The following is a 19,955-nucleotide window of genomic DNA, read 5'->3' on the forward strand; positions in this document are numbered from 1 at the left end:
TTTCTTGGCCATGTCATGGTCTTTGCAGGGATAAAAATGCATCCAACTTATATGAAGTTCATCACAACATTTCCATAACATCTGTCCCATAGCATGGTGGTTGACCTTGGCTGGCCGCCACGTACCCAGCAAGCCACCCTATCACTCCCCTCCTCAGCAGGACCAGGGGGAGGGGAGAAAATAAGATGGTAAAGAACTTGGGGGTCAAGATAAAGGCAGTTTAATAAAGCAAAAGCAGAAGCAAAGGCTGTGTGCAGAAGCAAAGAAAAAAAAGATTCATTCTCTACTTGCCATGAGCAGGCGATGTCCATTTACTTCCTCGGAAGTAGGGCTTCAGTATGCATAGCGGTTGCTCTGGAAGACAAACAAGGTACTAATGAATGCCCCCCACGCCTCCTCCTTTCTCTTAGCTTTTATTGTTGAGCAGATGTCATATGGTATGGAATACCCCTACGGTTACTTTGGGTCAGCTGTTCTGGCTATGGCCCCTCCCAAGATCTTGTCCACACCCAGCCTACTGGCCTTTGGAGTTGAGAGGGGATGTTGAAGAGACAGCCTGATGCTGTGGGAGCACTGCTCAGCAGTAGCCAAAACACTGGTGTGTTATCAACACCTCTCTAGCTACAAATACAAGCACAGCACTATGAGGGCTGCTATGGGGAAAATTAACCCCATCCCAGCCAGACCTTGTACAGATAGGTTTGCCAGTTCTCTGGCCCTTTAAAATTGTAGAGGCAATGTTCAACATAAAAACAAACTTTCGGTTACCTATATTGATTTGCTGCAAACAACTGATTGCCAGTTGCCATGATAAATGTTAGTATTTTCCTTTAAAGTTTGGTATTTGCCCCCTCTAATATGTGAAGGTGTTGACTCACAAACATAGGCAGATTTAACTGATGGTGGCCTTCAGCTGCCTGTCTTTATGATTGCTCTTTGCTTCCCACAACAGGGAAATGGAATAATCCATCCAGCCATTTCTAAACTGTTCCACTATAAAATCAGGACTGATTTTGCTTATGTTATAGAATGTGGTGACTTGGGAGCATTTCTGCATGCAGTTCAACTGTCCCTGCAGTAGAGATGACAATCTTTGCAAGAAGCAAGTCATAAGCACTGGGAAGGCCTCCACTTCCAAGCTGAGTCCCACTGTGTCGAATCCCACTGTGTCACTGTTGCGTGTTATCAGCTGTCTTCATTTCTATACAAGAATTTAACAGCATGTTGTTTACGAATCTCAACAGAGGACTTAATTCCTCCAAAGACTTGGGATATGAATAATACCTCTCTGTGATAGACCAATGGTGACAGTTATTCTTAGACTATTTACAACATACATTGGCATTGGCATTTAAAAAGCAGTGGACAAATGTTGAACTTACACTGTTCAATTGCTAATTCAAAGTGAAATAAATTACCTGACCACTCTTGTCTAAAACATAAGAGATATACAACTGGACTATTGCAATTTAGGTTACATCAGTCCCTGAATGTAAACATGAACTAGGTCAAAATTGTTTTATAAAGAAGGTTTGCAACATTTTAACCACATAATCTAAAGGTATTAATCTATAACTAAGGTTTTATAATTTGACTAAATCTAGTTTTTACATCTTGTTAAGCCTTAGTTTATTTAATGATGGAAAAAAGCCCCCACAATTAGGACTGGATCATCACTTTGTAATCTGCCCTGAACAAAGCAGTAACATGGAGTTGTCTGTGTCCCCAGACTAAGAAAACTGCTCCAGTCTTGCATCAGGTGAAACCGAAGGCTCTTTAGTGCAATGATCTTAGCAAATGATTGGGGAAGGTGAACCAAAGCCTCCTTTGTAGTTCTACAGAGCCTGCTTTACCTCTCTTACCTGTAGGATTAAGAGAAATAAAAGGAACACTTTATGCTCACTTATATCTCCATGTAGGGCCATGATATTAGACCTTAAGGAACTGTCAATTGACAGACAAACCATCAAGACATCAAAGAAATGGTTGGTTCTTAACAGCTTTTGCATGACTGATAAGGCAGCTTGGGAATTAGAACCCACATCTCCCACTGCCCATCCTCAAGTTCTAAACAGAAGAGATGTTTTACTATTCATTTACATAATAAATGAAGTTCTGGATCTATCTTTAATAAAAATTTAGTATCACATAGCTTATTTGGAAATATGAAGAGAACTGGGGGTCTGACTGATCCCACATGCATATTGGGAAGTACATAACATACTGCAAAGTTATAAAATACCTGCTGATTTCTATTTGTTTTAATATTAGGCAATATGTGTGCTTGATTAACATTCCAACTCAGTAAAAGACCAGTAAGTTCCCCGCAAGTTATGTAGGAATAATTTTGAAGTATTTCATGAAAGAAATTATTTTCCATTAAAGAAACTGGGACAATTCTAGATGCCTTCATATGTTAGCCAGCTAAAAATATTTTATCATAGGAACCACAAAACTTATCTCTAATGTTCAGGAATTCATCATTATTTCTTCAGTAAAGCATGTCATTCCTAATAATTCCATATTAAGTAAATGTACTACTGATTTTCATAATAAAAAAGTACATACTTGGAACTAATTTGTAATTACATTGTGTTCTTTAGCATTTTGTTGAAGGTGGACTATTTTATAAGCTTTCATTGTTCATGAGGTTAAGTTAGCTTAATTTTCCCATCACATATAAATGTATCTTAATTTTTTTCTATTCAGATGTTGAAGTCATGGGAATTAATCTTCCACAATCACATTCAAAGGAGGTTTACTCACATCTGCAGACAGAGACAATAAAAGGGACTGTAGCCATTCCCAATGCCATTACACATGGTCTGGCCCAACTCAGCCATGGGGCTTATGGCTTCAGTAGTAGGAATGGCTGAATTAAATGCATATCCACTCCTTCAGCAGTCTCAAATTGAAGACTGATCCTTTCAAAGATAAAACCAGAAGCAGCTCTCACTAATACAGCCATCTGTAGCTGAAGTAGAGAACACTACCTCCATTAAGCACTTTCAGCTCTAGGGACTGTAAACTCCAAGAGAGGAAATGCATGTGAATAGGCCATCTCTCAAGAGTTTTTACAAGCAACCTGGGGGAATTCGGACAACTGCAGTACACCTATAAATTACTGTCACTGTCTGTGACAGCAGATAAGCACCAGTAACTCAATTTATAGTCCTGTCTCCAGCCTCTAGACCTCTCTTAGCTCCCCCACATCTCTGAATTCCTGTCAGCATCAACTTAGAAATGCCTCCATGTGATGTTACGTTCTGAGTGATTCTTGCTGCTCTCCTGGCAGCCTTGTCATCCTCTGCAGCTGGTTCCCTTCGCCTCTGCTCCAGAATCATTATCCAGCTCAACCCTTTTCTTGCTGAATGGAGCTTGCAAGCTCCCTACATCACACTGTGACAACTAAATCCACTTAGGACCATGAGTCAGATACATCCCACAACATGAAGTTCCAGTATTGCCTCATGCATCAGACATGTCCCTCCTGAATTGCAAGAGCAAGGGAGTTAATTGATTCATTTTTAATTTGGAATTCTCTTTCTAATCTAATTTTCAAAAGGTCATATTAAAAAAATAATCAAAGATATGACTGGTGTTATGTAATGGGGTACGTTTGCTTCCCTCCCCTAAATAGGCTTTTAATTTCATTGGCATTAGTTGCATAAAGCAAGCTGGATTTAGCTCATGTTCTCCTTCCTGCAGATTTTTAGCTTTAAATTAGATATCTTGTGATTTTTTCCAGTGGGTATGAATATGAGAGACAACAAATAAGAGCTATTGAAGATACTTCAACAAGATCAATGAGATGGCAGGTAAATGTTGGGTTGAACAGGAAGAACTTATCATGAGGTGGTAAGCTGAGGAATTGTTTTCCAGAGGGCTGACTAGACCTCTGCTCCTGGATTTCTAAAAGCAATCTCAATGCAGGAGCATGAGACTGAATGGGTGTCAGCAGTTAGGGGAACACATTACACATTTTTTGGAGTAAAGCTCTAGCATATTCTGCTATTTCTATAAAATGCTATTTGCTCTCTTAGTTTCCAGCTAATTAATTTTATTTAAAGATAAATAAAATGTTCCATGTTGCTTTGTTTTGCCATAGCTCTGTAACTGATCTGTTTGCTAAAATGGTGTTGCGTTAGGTATCAGTGAGATGTGGACTGTACTCCTTCAAACAGAAGGAATACTGCTCACTATCTCATGATGTGAGAAAGAGGCATTATGAAGAAAATTAATTTTGGGGAGATAAGATGACCCAAGAGGCCTATTGTATTTTTATTTTTCGTTACTTGTTTTTTTTTTTTAATGTGTTCTCTCCTACAAATAGATACTTAACTGGATTTGGACCTACATTTAGCATTCGTGGACCTTATTCCCTTTACCTTCTCTGGTGAGATCAATGTTCTGCTGTGATTCACAGAGCTATGTGGATATGAAAGCAGTTTGAGAAAGAAGAGTTGTCTCACAGGAGCTGAAGGAAGGAAAATGCCCAAATCTCACTGAAACCCTATGAGAGGTAAGTCCCATGTCTTTTGTTGAGCTGTTCTTTTTTTCTTCTATTCCTTCAGAAAGGAATTTGTAGCCTCTTGGTGGATGGGAACCAGAAGGATTCAGATATGACCTCTACCTCACAAACTGATGATTACTGGAATTTGGGAAGATATGCAGAGAAAGGGTGACTCAATACCTGCCTTGTTCTTATGCACTTTATGTAAGCACCCATTAGTTTTGCTTTAGTCATTGTATACTAACTATATAATATTGTTCAATGCTTATGTGACCAGCTCACTAGTTTTTATGATAAAACACTTCAATATTAATCTAAAACCAGAGTATAAATCAGAAAACAATGTAAAATTCACAATTATTTTCACTTGCAGAAATATTCACTGGACCATAGAAACCAATGTGAAACCCTTAGGCAGGACCTTCCCTAAGTGATTTTGCAGGGCAAAGGAAGGAAAAAAAAAAGCACTATATAGAACAGTTCAAATCTTGCAGATATATCACATGGATCCACATAGACCTTGGGGACATATTTTTGTGTAGAGTCCCTGTACCTGTGCACAGCACAGGGCCCTATGACCTGATTCGAGGAAGCCTGTATCTGAGGCGTGTGATTTGCTCGGCAAATAACAACTGAGCTGTTATTTTTAAGAGAGATTTTCCCTATACTGAGGATGCTACAGAAGAATCATTGGGCCTATCAGCGTTTCTGCAGGGCTGGTGGAGGCTGCACTACTCTCCCACAGAACTGGAGTGATTAGTGGAAGGCATCACTGCTTCTGTTGGGCAAAAGAGTCACCAGATAGATCTAAGTCCTCTGTTATACCCCCTTTGAGACCATCTCTTTCCTTCACCATTCCCTCCAAATCATTATTTTTCTCTTCAAGGACTGAATTATGGCACCCTGCCTGTGTCCTTGTTAAGATCTCAGCTAGAAAAATGCTTTTGCTTGAGAAAATAACATCATGGGAAAGGCCATGGCAACACAAACACTTGTTTTGCCAGAACACATTTATACTGGATGGGTGGGTAGTTCAGATGGCCATGAACACTTAATAAAGCTCATTTTTCTAGTAATTCCCCAAGGCACTTCCTTCAAAAAAACTGTTATAGAGAGACAGGCATTTCAGTGGAAACTGCCAGAATTAAACCAAATATGATTACCTTCTTTTCATAATTTTTTCCTGTCACCTTAGCAATCTAGGGAAGGCAATTTCTAGTGTAAATAAACTGGATCATATTATGCCTTTTGAACGCTTCAGTCTTTTCTAAGTTTTATTTTTGCATCCAAAATCCTAATAACAGCCTGTAACACATTTACATTCCTACATTCTTGCCTCTGTTTTGTTGGGTACACAGTATTCCTTCTTTTTTTTCTCTCTCCCTTTGGTAATATAATCATTCCACATTTTTCCAGATTTGGACAAACAGAAATGTTTTCAGCCTCAAGTTAGTGTTTAAACAACAACCAAAAAAGCACCTCTGGCCTTCAGGCACGGATTTAAAACATTAAACTGAATGCAGAAAGAAGCAATATGAAGTCTAGGATGAGGAAGTCAAAGCTGTCTAAGAAATTTCACAGGTTTAGAGAATTTAAGGCCAGGATGAACCAACAGATCTCTTAGTTTGACTGCTGTTTGTCAAGGCCATTACATTTTACCCATTTATTACTACACTGGGATCCACAACTCTGTTCAACTGAAGCATTGCTTCCAGAAAAGTACTCTGCTTTGAAGCGAGAAAATCAAGAGGTAGAAAACCAACAACTTCCCCAACACTGATTAATCATACACACTGTTAAAAAGCATGCCTAACTTCTCAACTGAATTTGCTGGCTTCACCTTATTGCCTTTGGTTCTAATTTTCCCCTCTTTCCACAATATTAAAGAGCCTGTATGTCCCTGATAACTTCACACAGAGAAATTATTTGTGAACTCATCTACTCACCCTTGGTCCATAGATCTGTTCAAACTGCACCATGGGGAGCAACATATGCTCCCCAAACTGCACCAATATATGCTCCCCAAACTGCTGTGCTGGATTTCATTCCACTTATAGCACTAAGCTTTTCTTAGTAGGCTACGGCATTACCTCTTCCATTAGCCTCCATGGTATATACATGTCCTGGACCCTGGTTCTTTGCTCCCCCTTCACAGAAATAGACCCAACAATTGATCTGTCTCCAGTTTTCAGAATTGCAAGGGAACCCTAAGGCACCCTCTGCAAAACTATAGTTGGAATTACATTTTACACCTTAGGAAGTACCTAAGGTGGAAGGTATATATACTATAACACACATTGCATGTGTTTTTAAAACATTACTGCTCTTCATTTGGATAACACAAGAAATAGAATGTGTATTTTCTTGACACATCCTAAATCATTTGTTACAAGTAGACACCATATGTCTGGAGTTATCTAGAAACCTTCTCTGAAAGCTGGAGTCTTCCCTGTCCAGCTCACTTCCTCAGATCTCACTTCCTGCAACTAACTCAGACCTCCCATCCCATGTTTTCACTTCCATCCTATATAAAATCCTTCCATTTCTTTCTCTAGTACTTTTATGTGCTTGAGCCTTTTCCACTTTATATACCTGTTTATAGCACCTGGCTTCTTTGGTTTTTTTGTTGAAGTTTCACTCCCCTGCAGAAACATTTGGAGTAAAAGGTTCATCTGACCTCCTTGCCTAATTGTTTGGTCAAACTATAAGATTTAAAACAAAGGACTCCCTTTTATTCCTAATCTCAGACAGAAAGGCTTTCTTAGCAAATGTGTATACACATTCATACACAGGCATTAAAAACACACCTAACATTAAAAAACAGGTAAAAGTTTCCATTGCATAGATAACATTCCCTCAGTTATCACAACTAAGATTAATTCAATTTTTTAATGAAGGTAATCTTTTATCAGCTCCTGAATTATGAAAATAAAAGAAGCAACACCTCTGTAAAATCACTTTAGCATCTGATCCTGCAAGGATGGGCAAAATCCAGCCATGAATTGTGTGGGAAGTGGAGAGACTAGGGGCACACCATCTCAGACAGTATCTCAGGGCAGGTCTGATAGGGTGGCTCTGCTTCCCTATTCTGTCCTTATTGGCTCTTGTTGCACAGCATGGGTCCTTGTCATTTCACCTGCTCAACAGCTTGTGCCATACGTGTAGAAACAACATAATTTTCCTTCAATCTATCACAGTATTTAACTCTGCTAGAAAGACAGAAGCATCGCCACAGGGAGGGAAACAAACAGCAAGTTGCTTTGTACTGTTCAAAACAGATAGAAAAAGCAGTTCTTTTAAAAGATACTCAGACTGAAATGTCACAGAATTGGGCTTTGACATATTGTGAGTAAATGAAGCAAGTAATGAGAAGACTGGCAGAACAATGGCATGCAATGGAGAAAATACTGTCTTGGCATTGGGACCTACGTGAGGGATGTGTAAAGTCACTCTGCAGAGAAGGCTGAATTCAATATTTAATGACTGCTTGTCTAAATTTAGGACTGTATGATACACTTAATGTACAGCAAGATGCACACCGATATCAGTGGGGTACTGGCATTAAGATCAAGGGGATAAATTATCCTTCTGTAGTGTAGTAGCTAACTCAGGCTTACTACCATGATAGTTTCTCAGTTGAGAAACACTCCCATCTTAACTTTCACTGTTATTTCTGCACTTTGATTTTTCTTCTTTACAGTTTTCCTTTTGCTGCTATTCATTCCCTTTCAGTCCCCTTTTCTGTCTTTTTCTTCCCTTCCCTTGGGGTTTTCCTCCCTGAAATAATTCCTCTTTCTTCTCATGCTTAATTCCTACTGCCTCCAACCAAAAAGTTTTAATAAGCATTCCAAGTCATGCCATTAGATTTTAGAGTTAACTGTTCAAAGACAACTAACGTCATTCAGAATATTATTTCAAGTTGTCTATTTGTAGAGTCTTGAAGAAAATGCTGCAGAAGTTTACAATGAGTTCACATTTAGAATATTGTAATGGATTTTTTTATCTCCAGGGAAAGTGATGGGTGTAACCACTGTAGCATAAGCTATTCCACAATAGTTGCTCTTAAATAACTAGTTGCAGCTTTTAGAGTGGCTCAGAAATAGCTTATGCCATGAAAGATGTATCAGTCAATTTTCTTGTGTAGACAAAAGCTTTTGTAAAAAGGATGGCTTGGCACGTGATCTACTTTAATGTAAACTTAAAATTCTGGAGAAACTGGATATATCATGGGTTTCTGCAGTATATCATCTAGGGAAAATGGAAACACTCCACAGACTCAGATAGGCCTTTTCTTGTCTCTTTTCTATGAACCACATTGTTGGCTCTTCTCTGTCCCTAATTGTTGTACTATGATTTTTCTGGACTCTGAATTTTTGTTCTAATGATTAAACAAGACTAACATTTTTTGAGGTCATAGTGATAATATGATAGTCTCTTTGAAGGGATTCAGTAAACAGAATACTGCAATAATGCACTGTGCTATTATCAGAATCTTAATTTTAACTTTTGGCAATATCATCACTCAAGAACCTCTAACTGTTTTGAAAAACTTTAAATATATAGTGGGCAGAAGAACCACCAATGATAAGCAAAATAGGTTTATAAAGCACAAGACTCACTCAGTTTCCTTTCTTGAGCACAATGGGCAATTACTAAAAGGAGTACAGCTGTTAAGTGATTCCTTTAAAGGACAGCATTCTTATTACATAGTCCCCCCTGTCTAAAATGGCCATCCAAAAGTAGCTTCCAAAATAACTAATATAATTCTGCCTCACTCACTCTTGAGATTCCAGGTAAGCAACTGATTTTCAGTAGTTACTGTTGGCCACGTGGGATTCAACTCTTGAGAATAATTGACTCCAGCATTCTTAGGCACCTATGTGGAGATCAAAAGAAACCATTTTTTTGACAGTGTTTGCTTCTTCTCACAGACTATAAAGAATCTTAGAACACCAGCTTAGATTTAGACAACTATCTTTCAAACACCTAGTTAAGTCAGATAAGTTCCCATGCCAAAAGCCTGTCCTACCTTTGAATTACACATATGCTAGATTGCTAAATGGACATTAGGATTTAAGCAAATCACTGCATGCTACCTAAGAAAACCATACTATTAGACCAGACTCGGACAGAAAAAAAAAAAGAAAAAAAGGAGAATGATTATGGGACAACGACTTCTGACACGGACCCAGGAAGAGGTGGTTTGTCTCAGAAACATCAGTGGCTCTTCCTCGTGTGACTCCTTTTGTCCCCTGTCCTACAACTCCCATGGCAGCAGAAGCTGTTAGGTTGGCTCAGTCATGGACCCAGCTCTGCTTTGACCCCAGGTTTTTCTCCATAGGGCAGCAAAATTCTGTTTTGCCTATTTGTTGAGTAATTAGTTGATCTGCACTCACCTTCTTAGGTTACATTAGGAGAACAAAGCCAACCCAACTATTTAGACAACTATAAAAATCATGTTTCTTCTTCTCTGTAAGTTATCTATGGAGGCAGAAAATGACAAAGTGAAAAAGTCATAAGGGAAATGACTGTGGATGACAAATGTTGAGCAATTATATCTGAGTTCACCATGAGAAATGATGAGGAAAAAATCAGTGTAAATTTTGTGCATGTTTGTCGTGTGCACGCATGTATGCATGTTGATTACCAGCAAGGGAGATAACAGCCATTGGACCTTGTTGCAGCATTTTGAGGAAAAAAGTAAGAAACCTGCAGTGTGGCCTCTTCCCAGCTTTCTGACCAACTCCAGAGCATTGCATCGAGTTTGATATGCCAGACTGCCAAAAAGACAATTCACAGAAGGAATGCCACAGTACAAAAAATGACTGATTAAGTATACACCCTGAAGCAGCAGGCAACGAAGCAGCACAGGTATCTGAAGGTTTTAAACGCCAAGAAGAAATGAAAATGTATAACTAAAAATGATAATATGAAAGTGGCTGCGGCTAAGTATCAGATAAAACTTTTTGACTAGTCTTGGGCATCTCTAGTGATGTAATAGAAATCTCCACGTACAATTTTAACACTGTTAATTCTAGGATCAATAACTGTACAGTTTGTAAGAAACAAGAACCGTCAGGGATTAATATGAAAGACTATGAGCTGTTTTCCCTCTCTGACATTGAGATCACACCTAGATCTTGCTCTTCCACAAAACTGTACATTTTTGATTTAAACACTAGGTGGCTCTGTTGGCTTTTTTAAGTACAGCATTTCCCAAGCCTGCAAGAGTTTTGAAAAGTAGATGGCATTCAGAGAGATGTGCTCCATTGACAGTCATTATGGACTATGTAACTTTTTCTAGCAGGGCCTATATTGTGAATGATCACAAGGAAACATAGATATTATTAAAAAAAAAAAAAAATTGTTTTCAGCCTTTGACCAACTTGGAACTGATAGCCAGCATAAGAGGCAAAAAGGCATTGGCTTTCAGTTTCTCTCCCATGTTTTACCGAATTGTCACAGTTGGCAAAAGTTTTAAGTTGGTTTTAAGTTGTTGATATGCTCTTCCAATTCTTGAACCACTTTGCACCAGTCTGTGTTCTACTGGCACAAGAAAAACTCTCTCCTCTTTGTCTTGAGCTTGTTACAAGTAACTCAAGGCACTGCTAAGGCAGCTATGGATCCCTAAGTCATGTAAGCACCCCTTCCTTCCCACAATGCTGAAAAATGCTGAAAAATTGTCCTGAGGGATTATACTTGCATTCCATTCCTCCAAAGTGATCATCCCAGAGCTGGCTGGGCTGACTGGCAGTCAGATAGCTTCTTTTCAGAATAAGGGACCCAAACTAGCCTAATGTGGAAAACTGATTCCACATTATCAATCAGCAAAATTGACTAATTTCATTGGGGACTGTGAAAACATTTTATATGTCTTTCAGAGGTGTTGCAGATCTACAGGCCTTTCTTCTCTAGTCTTTAGCCACAGTTAGCATACTTCCTCATGTCAGAAAAGAAATGGATGCATTTTTTTCTTGGCAACCTTGCAACTATCACCCTGGACATGGCTGTAATGGTTATGCCTTTAACACTTTTTTATTCTTCCCTAGTGCACAATTTTCACCTGTAGAATTCATCACTGGAGCAATCCTTGCAAAGTATTTTGGCAATTGACAACAGCTGTATTTTGCATGAACAGATTCAGTACATTATGAACTTCCTAAGTGTATCTGGAAAAGCAAAGAGATAGAATATATGTGAAGTTTACTCTTGCTCTTTTACCAAATGTCCAGTTTCGGTACCAGATTACTAAATGTTTGCATACAGCAAATTTGCCTTTCCCCACTGTTTTGGGGTAGCATACACATAACAGTTTAAAATTTATATTTCAATTACATGAAATAACAACACAATCTGAGTTTTGAAGAAAGACTAAATCAAATTGAAAAAAAACAAAGTTGAAGAAATATCAATGTGATGGTCTCTTTTTTAATTATCTACTAATTTAAGTTCTAGATTCTTCTGATGTTTCTGTTTTGTAAACAAAAGGCTGTCAAAACTCAGAAACTGATTATTAGGGAAGCCAAACAATTAGTTTAACAGCTCTTTTTTTCTTCCACTTTTGTCCAGATCTGAGAAGACTGGCTGTTCCCCTACTCTCTGCTTACGCCCACTGGATCACACAGGAGATGACAGGTATAAGCCATTCAAACAGCTGACAAATCTAGCAGGTCACCTTTCACTTCATACTGTCTTCCATCTGCTCCAGGCTCTATTGACTGCCCAAGTCTCAAAGAGATTTGTCTACATCAGAGCTACTCCCTGTGGAAATTAATTCTTTTCAGCTGCATGATGTAGCAAAGAGTTTATTACATACAGAGACCGTCCCCATAGATCATTTGTCTTTCCATGGTAGCACAATATGCCTGAGCGTGGCAATCAGTGGCACATTCATTTGGCTTAATAGTGCATTGCTGTGACCTGTCTAAGCATCAGTTAGAGGATGTCTTTGCAGTATACCCGGGGGCAGACATGAGCTTACACTGGCTGTAGTCTTGACCAGCAAAAGCTAAGAGCTCAAAGAACTGTGCTATATCTGGTCGTACAATTTTTGGATCAAAGCTGGCTCACATCCCCCTGGCTCATAGTGCACAATGAAGCTGTAGAACAAGCTCACTACTATAGGATGTTGTGGACACCAAAATAGACACCGTTAAAACTGGAACCAGACTCATTCTTGGAAGACATTCACTGACTGATGACAATCAGGATAGTCCAGATTCCACCTCCAGTTCATGAAGATTATAAACCAATACAGGTGAAGCACAACAGGAAAAGGATTCCTCTGTCTTTGACACCATCTAACTATCCACTAATGTTTCTGTTCATACTGGATTTTCCTTATAGGGCTGGCTGGGCATTAGCAACAACTGAAAAAGGAAAGGGGTATGAAGGTGTATGGTCAAAAATGTTTAAGTAGAGAACCAGAGCAAAACCATGAGCAGAGCACCCCTGTACACCAATCCTTCAAGGTATCCATGGAATTCAAGGCCTTTCTGGGGAGAAAAAAGGCTAAAGGGGAAAAAAACAACATAAAACCAACCAACCCAAACCCCACCCCCAACTTATCAGGGGCACTAAATCAAAAAGGAAAGGTATGTAGGAGTTGCAGGATCAAAAATAAGTATAGAGGTCATAGAGTAAGGCATCAAGCACAGAAGCCGTGACAGCATCTACTACTCTGTGAAAGTATCCCAAGTGTACACCACCTGATGATGCCTTGCCTGCACCTGAGAGGACAAGGGAACAGAAACAGGCCTCACTGTCTCTGGGATCTCTCTCCTAATACCCACTAGAGACTGAGTTACGGGGCTCTTTTCTTTAGCCCTGATGGCACTTAAGTGACTTGGAAATCTATGTTTGCACACAGACATTGGAATCAGGTCCTCTGATTGTGGCAGCAGCTGAAACATAAAGCTTGAGATACACAGAACTTGATTTCCCTTTGTCCATATTGGATCAAGTTTACTCTCTGCAATAACTATGAATCAGTAAAGTGTTCCTTAGACCCCCAGAGAAGGGCAAAAATATGACTTAGGTATGTGTGCTGTTTTTTTTTAATAGAAGGGAACTTCTGCCAGGTCAGAGGAGAGACGGGAGTCTCACAAAATTGCCCGAGTGAGAAGTACGACAGCAGCGAACAGGTCAAGTCACTTTGGAACCAGAGAGAGATGCATCTCTAATAACGCAACCGCTGATTTTCCCTCCTCTTAATTTATACGCACTAATGGCACAAATAAAGAAGTCTCTGATAGGAACGAACGGTTATGTAAGGTGAAATCTGCATTCCTTGCGTAACTGCTGTTTACATAACGCCGGCGCGGCCACAGGCCGCAGGGAGGGCGGCGAGCTCCCGCCGCGGCCCCGCGCAGCCGCCGGTGCGGCGGAGCTCGGCCTCGGCGCTGGCCGGGCGCAGAGCGCGGCGGGGCCGGCCGCTGTGCGGCTGCAGGCCGACGCTGCGCTCTTGGCGAGCCGCGGTGACAAAAGACGCTGTTTCCCCACGGCCTCTAGGGTGGGGGAAAAGGATGGGAAATGTCACAGGCTGTAGCTTCCCATACCTAATATTTCAGATGAGCTTTAGGGAAAGAAGACGGGGGCTTTCTAAGTCCCTTTGCGTATCAGCATAGGCCTAACTATAGCATTTTTCACTGGGGCAGGTTGGATAAAAACAATAAAGCAGTTCCCCCCCAGGTGAAAGTTTAAGTTTCTACATGAAAATAAGAACGTCTTGGGTTGGATTTCTTGCCAACTATGCCTGCTTAGCACTAAACAAGCAATACAGAGGCTTATTTGGGCTGTAAGCGGCCGCTTAGACCCAATTCCTGTGTACAAATGAACTGGTGGCTTCGCAGGTTGCAGAGTTTCACTCACACTTGTAAAAGGAGACTTGTAAATTACACTTATAAAACAAAGAGAAGACGGGATATTCTGGGAACACGGAAGACTGCAGTTCAGCAACACCTAGCCGAGTTTATTTAAGGCCATATAATGTTTCTGTGAGGTTATGTCTAAACCATATCTTGCGTTTCCCAGTTTCTGGGCAGTTACGTGCTCCACCCACATCACACAGATATCTGTTATTTAGGAATGAAACTTCTGGCTTGAGGGCCAAATAATCCAGATGCAAACCCTTGTCACAGATCATCACAAAAACCTTAATGGTCATCTAAAAGTAATAAAAATGCAGAACTGAGTATCACTTAATGGAACTATTTGCATTGCCACTGCAAACATAATATGTAAACCAATTCTAAACATACGGTTTAGATTCCAGTACTGATTTTTGCAGAAATCAAATAATTCAGAATATTCTTTATTTTAGGGGTTTCCAAAATAGACCACAGAGTTCCCCTTTGTGAGCTTTAACTACACCGTTTCATTATTTATCACGCACTGGCAGTGTCTAATTTATTAGACTGTTGCTTGCTGAATATTTTATTGTACGTGCATTCTGAGCAAATAAAATTCCTCTGAAAACAAAGCTGAGTAAAACAGCATTGTACACCAGAGCGGTGGTTAAAAAGTATTTCATCTGCCTATCACATAACTGATATGAAATGTAATTTTCAGAAAATTCTCCTTTTTATAAATCAGATTAAAGGTCTTTCAGCTCCACGTACAGGTTTGTCTAGTACAGTCAGATCTCTCCTTCTTAGAACAGTTGCAGAATTTCAGATAAATTAGGTATAATATCAGAGCAAGGCAGACTTCCATCAATGGTAAATACTTGCAAAGTCCAAGCTAAGTAGGTTTGAGATAAACCGGTTTTAAACTAGCATTTTTACATGGCTGTTGTGACAATGCAAGGCAGTTAGTCTATGCCAACAAAGAATTTGCCAACTGGCTGGAAAGAAAGCTTTCCAAATATCTGAATGACAGCTTACAATTCCAAACACACCAAAGGGTCCCATCTTGCTTGTAAACCTTTCTTGTGCAACAAAGTATTACAGTATATTCCATTTATAAACTCATGGAAAACTTCTGTTATTTCAGACTCAGATTATTAGGACTGTACAGATACTTTCCTAGTTTATTTTTAAAGCAGTGACTGAACAGTCACATCCTCTTGTAATTTCTATAGTTTTTGCACTACCATTTCAGTTTTTAAACAACCAGATTTACATTTGCACACTGTAAGTATTTTATTTTATAATAATATACTACAGGATAATTATACTCACAGGTATCCTTTCAGAAAGGAGAATGTCATTTGACTGAAAAAAAACAAGAAAAAGGATTCCAAACCTACTATCAGTTCTAATGTCAGTACAAGTAATTTCCAAAACATTTTGCATTTTATATAAGCATAGTTGTATCTTGTTTGTACGTACTCTGAACACCACAACTATCCAAGATGGGAGTTTATGAAAAATTGGCCTAATCATAGTTTCTCCTCCTTGTTGCCTCTCTCACATACTTTCTCAAATAGCCTTGAGCAGTCTCCAAAGCCTAGAAAATTTGCTGCTTATATTTAGAGTAGGAACCAAACTTTTAGATTTACAAATTCTAGTTTAACTCAATACTGAGAAAGACCCAATCATCTGTATCAAGAGTTCTTAACTGGGTCTAATTCAAATACAGGACTGAAAACCCATACGCGCAATTAATTTCTACAAGCTTTTTGAAAAGCAGTGGATAAGATGCTTTTTGATTTGCTGACTTTATAAAACAGACAGATACTACTTGCTTTGTATAATTTCAATCACTCAGTGGAATAATTTTCTCCCTTTTTGAATGATTACAATTTTCATCTATTGTTTTGTTTAAAAAGTTGAATCGTTCTTCCTTTCTAGTAGAGTATTTGATAATGAGATTAAATTATGTTTCACATTTGGCACAAACCTCCCCTCCAGCTTTTGGAGATTACTTTATTTAACTGTGGTTTTTTGCTGTTGGAATATCAGTTACACTTCAGTAAGTAAATGCACGTGGGCCAAGCATATCATTAACTGAACTGACTGAAGATCAGAAAAGTAAGTACTAGGTCTAATATTGCTTGTACGCCACTAATGGGTACATTATAGATTGAAATATTTCATTTGATCCATTAGTTGTTTTGTTGTTATCAATATCACAGTCAGTAATATGAATCTATTAAAAAAAATGAATTCAAAATCCATTAGCTTTTAAGGCACTGTTCAAATGAAAGCAGTGTGTTATAACAACTGAAACAATATAAAGTGAGAATGAGAGACCATTTCCTAATTTTGATGAATATGCATTCCAGCTTTAATCATCTCCCGGACAAGATTTGTCTGTTTCTCAAAATAAGTATTAATAATACAGATGTATATTTAGGGTTTTCTTTATTTTATTCCACTCCTCAGTAGATGTTGACATGCAAGCAAATCTTTAAAACTTTTATTGCATTTCCTTTCATTAAAATAGACTGACTGCAAAAGAGCAGTCCAAATACCATGTACACTGGAATAATCATGAGTTTACTACTGTCACCAAAAGAATAATCTCTAAAGTAGGGCTTAAAGCAAGTCAAAGGCATAATAGAAATACAGAGTTTAAAAAATAATATAAAGAAATGTAATCAGTTGTAACTTTGTGGTGAAAGGAAGGCAGTAACTTTTTTCTTGTATAAGATTAAGAAGATAAAAAGAAATACATTTTTATACAGTGTAAAATTTCCCTGAGAGAACTACTGCTCACTACACAAAAGAAGTGAACCAAAACCCACACAGCTTCAGGAAGTACTGACATTTTACAATAGGAATCAGAACATTTAAAGTAACTCCAGAGACACTTGCACTAATCTTAATAAGGTGTACAAAGTATAGTTTACCCACAAACTGGACTGGCAGAAAGACTCCTTCATGGGCCAGATGGCAAGTGTTTAACATGGTGTTGACTGACATCACTGGGCTGTTCTAAGTCTGGATGCAAAATTTAATGCTTTATGTTTTGCAGGTGCTAATGGAAGAGTACAACAACATCTACTATTGAAAATATGCTATTTCATTGTTGTCAGCTTAGTGTTACTTCTATTTCCCGAAGATACATGTGACTTGTTCGTTATGAGAGCAGAGATGGGACATGAAACTGGACCCACTAGTTGAATGTATGTTCTGAACACAGTTTGTAAAATAACTGATCACAGTAATTGCTCCTGCAAAATGTGAGAGGACTTGAAGTATTTTCTTGTTAATTTATTACCATTACCCTATTCTTACAATCCATCCTGACGTTATTACAGATCTTGCAATAGTATTTTCTTAATGCTTCAATTACTATAGATGAATTTACTAAGTTATGATCTCAGTTTGCCTTTAAAGGTTTCCAACTTGTTACGAAAGGAGAGCTCACTTAAATAGTCATGGTCACCTAGAACAAGTGTCCTGTGTCCTTGTGGATTTGTACTCCAGTGCTCATAGAAGCTTTTTCTTTGTTAAGGCATTTTTAAGGTCTCCCTTTTGCATGAATTCTCTGGCCTTCATAAAATGTGAACTCACACTGCAATGCTTTCTTCACTTGAGGCATACAGAGCTGCCTGTTTCCATGAAAGAAAACTGTAGAAACTCAGTTGTCTTTGAGACCGTTATTTTTTCACTGCAGTTGGTACAAAGCCAGTGATAGCACAAGAGGGAACTCTTCCAGTCTTTTGCATCCCATAGTTAGAAGAGAGATTAAATCAAGAGTGGAGGCAAGACCAATTTGCCAAGCTGAGAAGAGGAATCCAAGAAGCCATGGCATACCTGAGTCCAGCTGGTAGGGCACAATTATGATTAGAGAGCCACTAAGGAGCTCAAACTGCCAGGCAAACTCTGTGATGGGAAGCAGGCAAGTTTGGGCAAGTTCAGGCAGATGGTTGGGAGAAGGACATGGGAAACAGGAGAAAGGAAGCAGGACTAACAGATCAGCAATCAACGGGTGTACTAAATAGCCAGCAGCAACAGGTGTCCTTTACTCATATATCATGTGGGCAGGGCAACCGTGAGTCAGAGTTACAGACACTTACAGTATGTAGCTTCCTGGGTGGCAGACGGCTTGTCTGGGTGTAGCCTGGCAGCAGCTGATGAAGACAAGAGTTACTGTGGGAGAAACATGCACACACAGCATAAGCTTTTTCTTCCAAGCTAAGAAACAATGTCTATTTTTATTAGTAGTAGTATTATTATTTTAAAATAAATTATATTTTTATGATTTTGGATGGCTGACTCATTTTCAAATGCTTTGGATTGGTAGATGTCTCATACAACAGCTGTGGCCATAATTCTTAGCTTTTTTTACGAGCGCACGAAGGTGATCATGTTGATACTAGCACAAGAGTGAAAATACCCGGTCTTCTTCGCAAACTTTTGCAACTCTTCTTTGCAACTCAAACTTCGTATGGTCACCTACTTTCTTTTCGCTTTCATTTCTTCACTATCTGTGTAGAGGAATTTCTGAAGCCAACCCCCCCTGCAGTTTATGAATGGAGCATTTCTTCATTTACCAAGTTGGGAGGACAGCACACTTGCCACAGAACTACCTGATCCCTCACACTTTTTGGGAAATCTACCTTTACCCTGCTTGTCTTTTTATACCAAGGACCTTGTTCTTCAGTCGCTACCTTCCTTCCCAGTGCTTCCCTCCACTGTAAATAGTTTTATATTTAAATACCTTCAGATTAGATTCCAAAGTACCGTAAACCCAAACTTACCACAAACGCCCCTAAACCTTTCAGCTTCAGGGCCCAGAATCTCTCAAAATACGGTAAAATTATTTTACATATGAAGATCCTCATTCCTGCCAAGTCATGCTCGTTTTGACCTTCAGTTATTTGTCTTGGGCTCTTTACCCGGGAAGACTTTTTTTTTTTTTTTCCCCCAGTATATACGAGCACCTGAACCACACCCGGTACATTGTTGAAAGCACTTCTGATAGGGATACATCATCCACAAACTTACGTGTCGGGTGTCATCTTTGCACCAGCCTCCCGAGGTTCTGGTCTCGAATCAAAGTTTTCTGCATTAAAGCGCTTTTTGGGGAGGAGTTTTGAAATGAGCGCTTGCGAAGGCGGCACTCATGAGGCGCCCCGCGCCGGCCACCCCGCAGCTGAGGAGGCCAGCTGAGGCAGGCTGAGGTGGGCCGGGGCCGGGCTAAGCTGAGGCGGCGCGCCCCGGGTAGCTCCCTCCCACGCCGGCGAGGAGGCATGTGACAGCGCGACTTCTGTCTTGAAGCCGCCGAAGGGGAAGGGGAAGGAAGGGGCCGGCGCGGCGCGGGGGACGAAGCCTTCCCCTCGGATCCTCTAGCTCCCGCTGAGGCCGCGGCCCCGAGGCGGGGAGGCGCCGTCCCTGTCCCTGCCCCCGCCAGTCCCGTCACCGCAGGTGCAGCCGCGGGACGAGCGGCGCCGGACAGTGCCCGAAACGGCTGCCGCCTCCCGAGAGGAACAACGCCCGCCGCCCCGAGCGGGAGTCTCCTCAGCAAGGTACGGACAGGGCGCGCGCCCCAC

General features: G+C 39.9%; 1 protein-coding gene and 1 long non-coding RNA gene across 2 annotated transcripts in view; one reads left to right on the plus strand and one right to left on the minus strand.

The window, feature by feature from the left end:
* Positions 1 to 287: 287 nt before the first annotated feature.
* Positions 288 to 19,716, minus strand: LOC138689288 (uncharacterized). Its single transcript, XR_011328156.1, has 3 exons — positions 19,411 to 19,716; positions 18,480 to 18,552; positions 288 to 354 (listed from the first exon to the last, which is right to left on the minus strand). It is a non-coding gene; the product is annotated as an uncharacterized lncRNA (long non-coding RNA).
* Positions 19,716 to 19,955, plus strand: part of AMPD3 (adenosine monophosphate deaminase 3) — a 37,153-nt gene continuing 36,913 nt past the window's right edge. The window contains exon 1 of the mRNA XM_069803868.1: positions 19,716 to 19,931. The gene's annotated coding sequence lies outside the window, so the exon portion shown is untranslated. The remainder of the gene's footprint in view (positions 19,932 to 19,955) is intronic.

Source organism: Haliaeetus albicilla, chromosome 16 (assembly GCF_947461875.1).
Source record: "Haliaeetus albicilla chromosome 16, bHalAlb1.1, whole genome shotgun sequence".
NCBI classification, from domain to species: Eukaryota; Metazoa; Chordata; class Aves; order Accipitriformes; family Accipitridae; genus Haliaeetus; species Haliaeetus albicilla.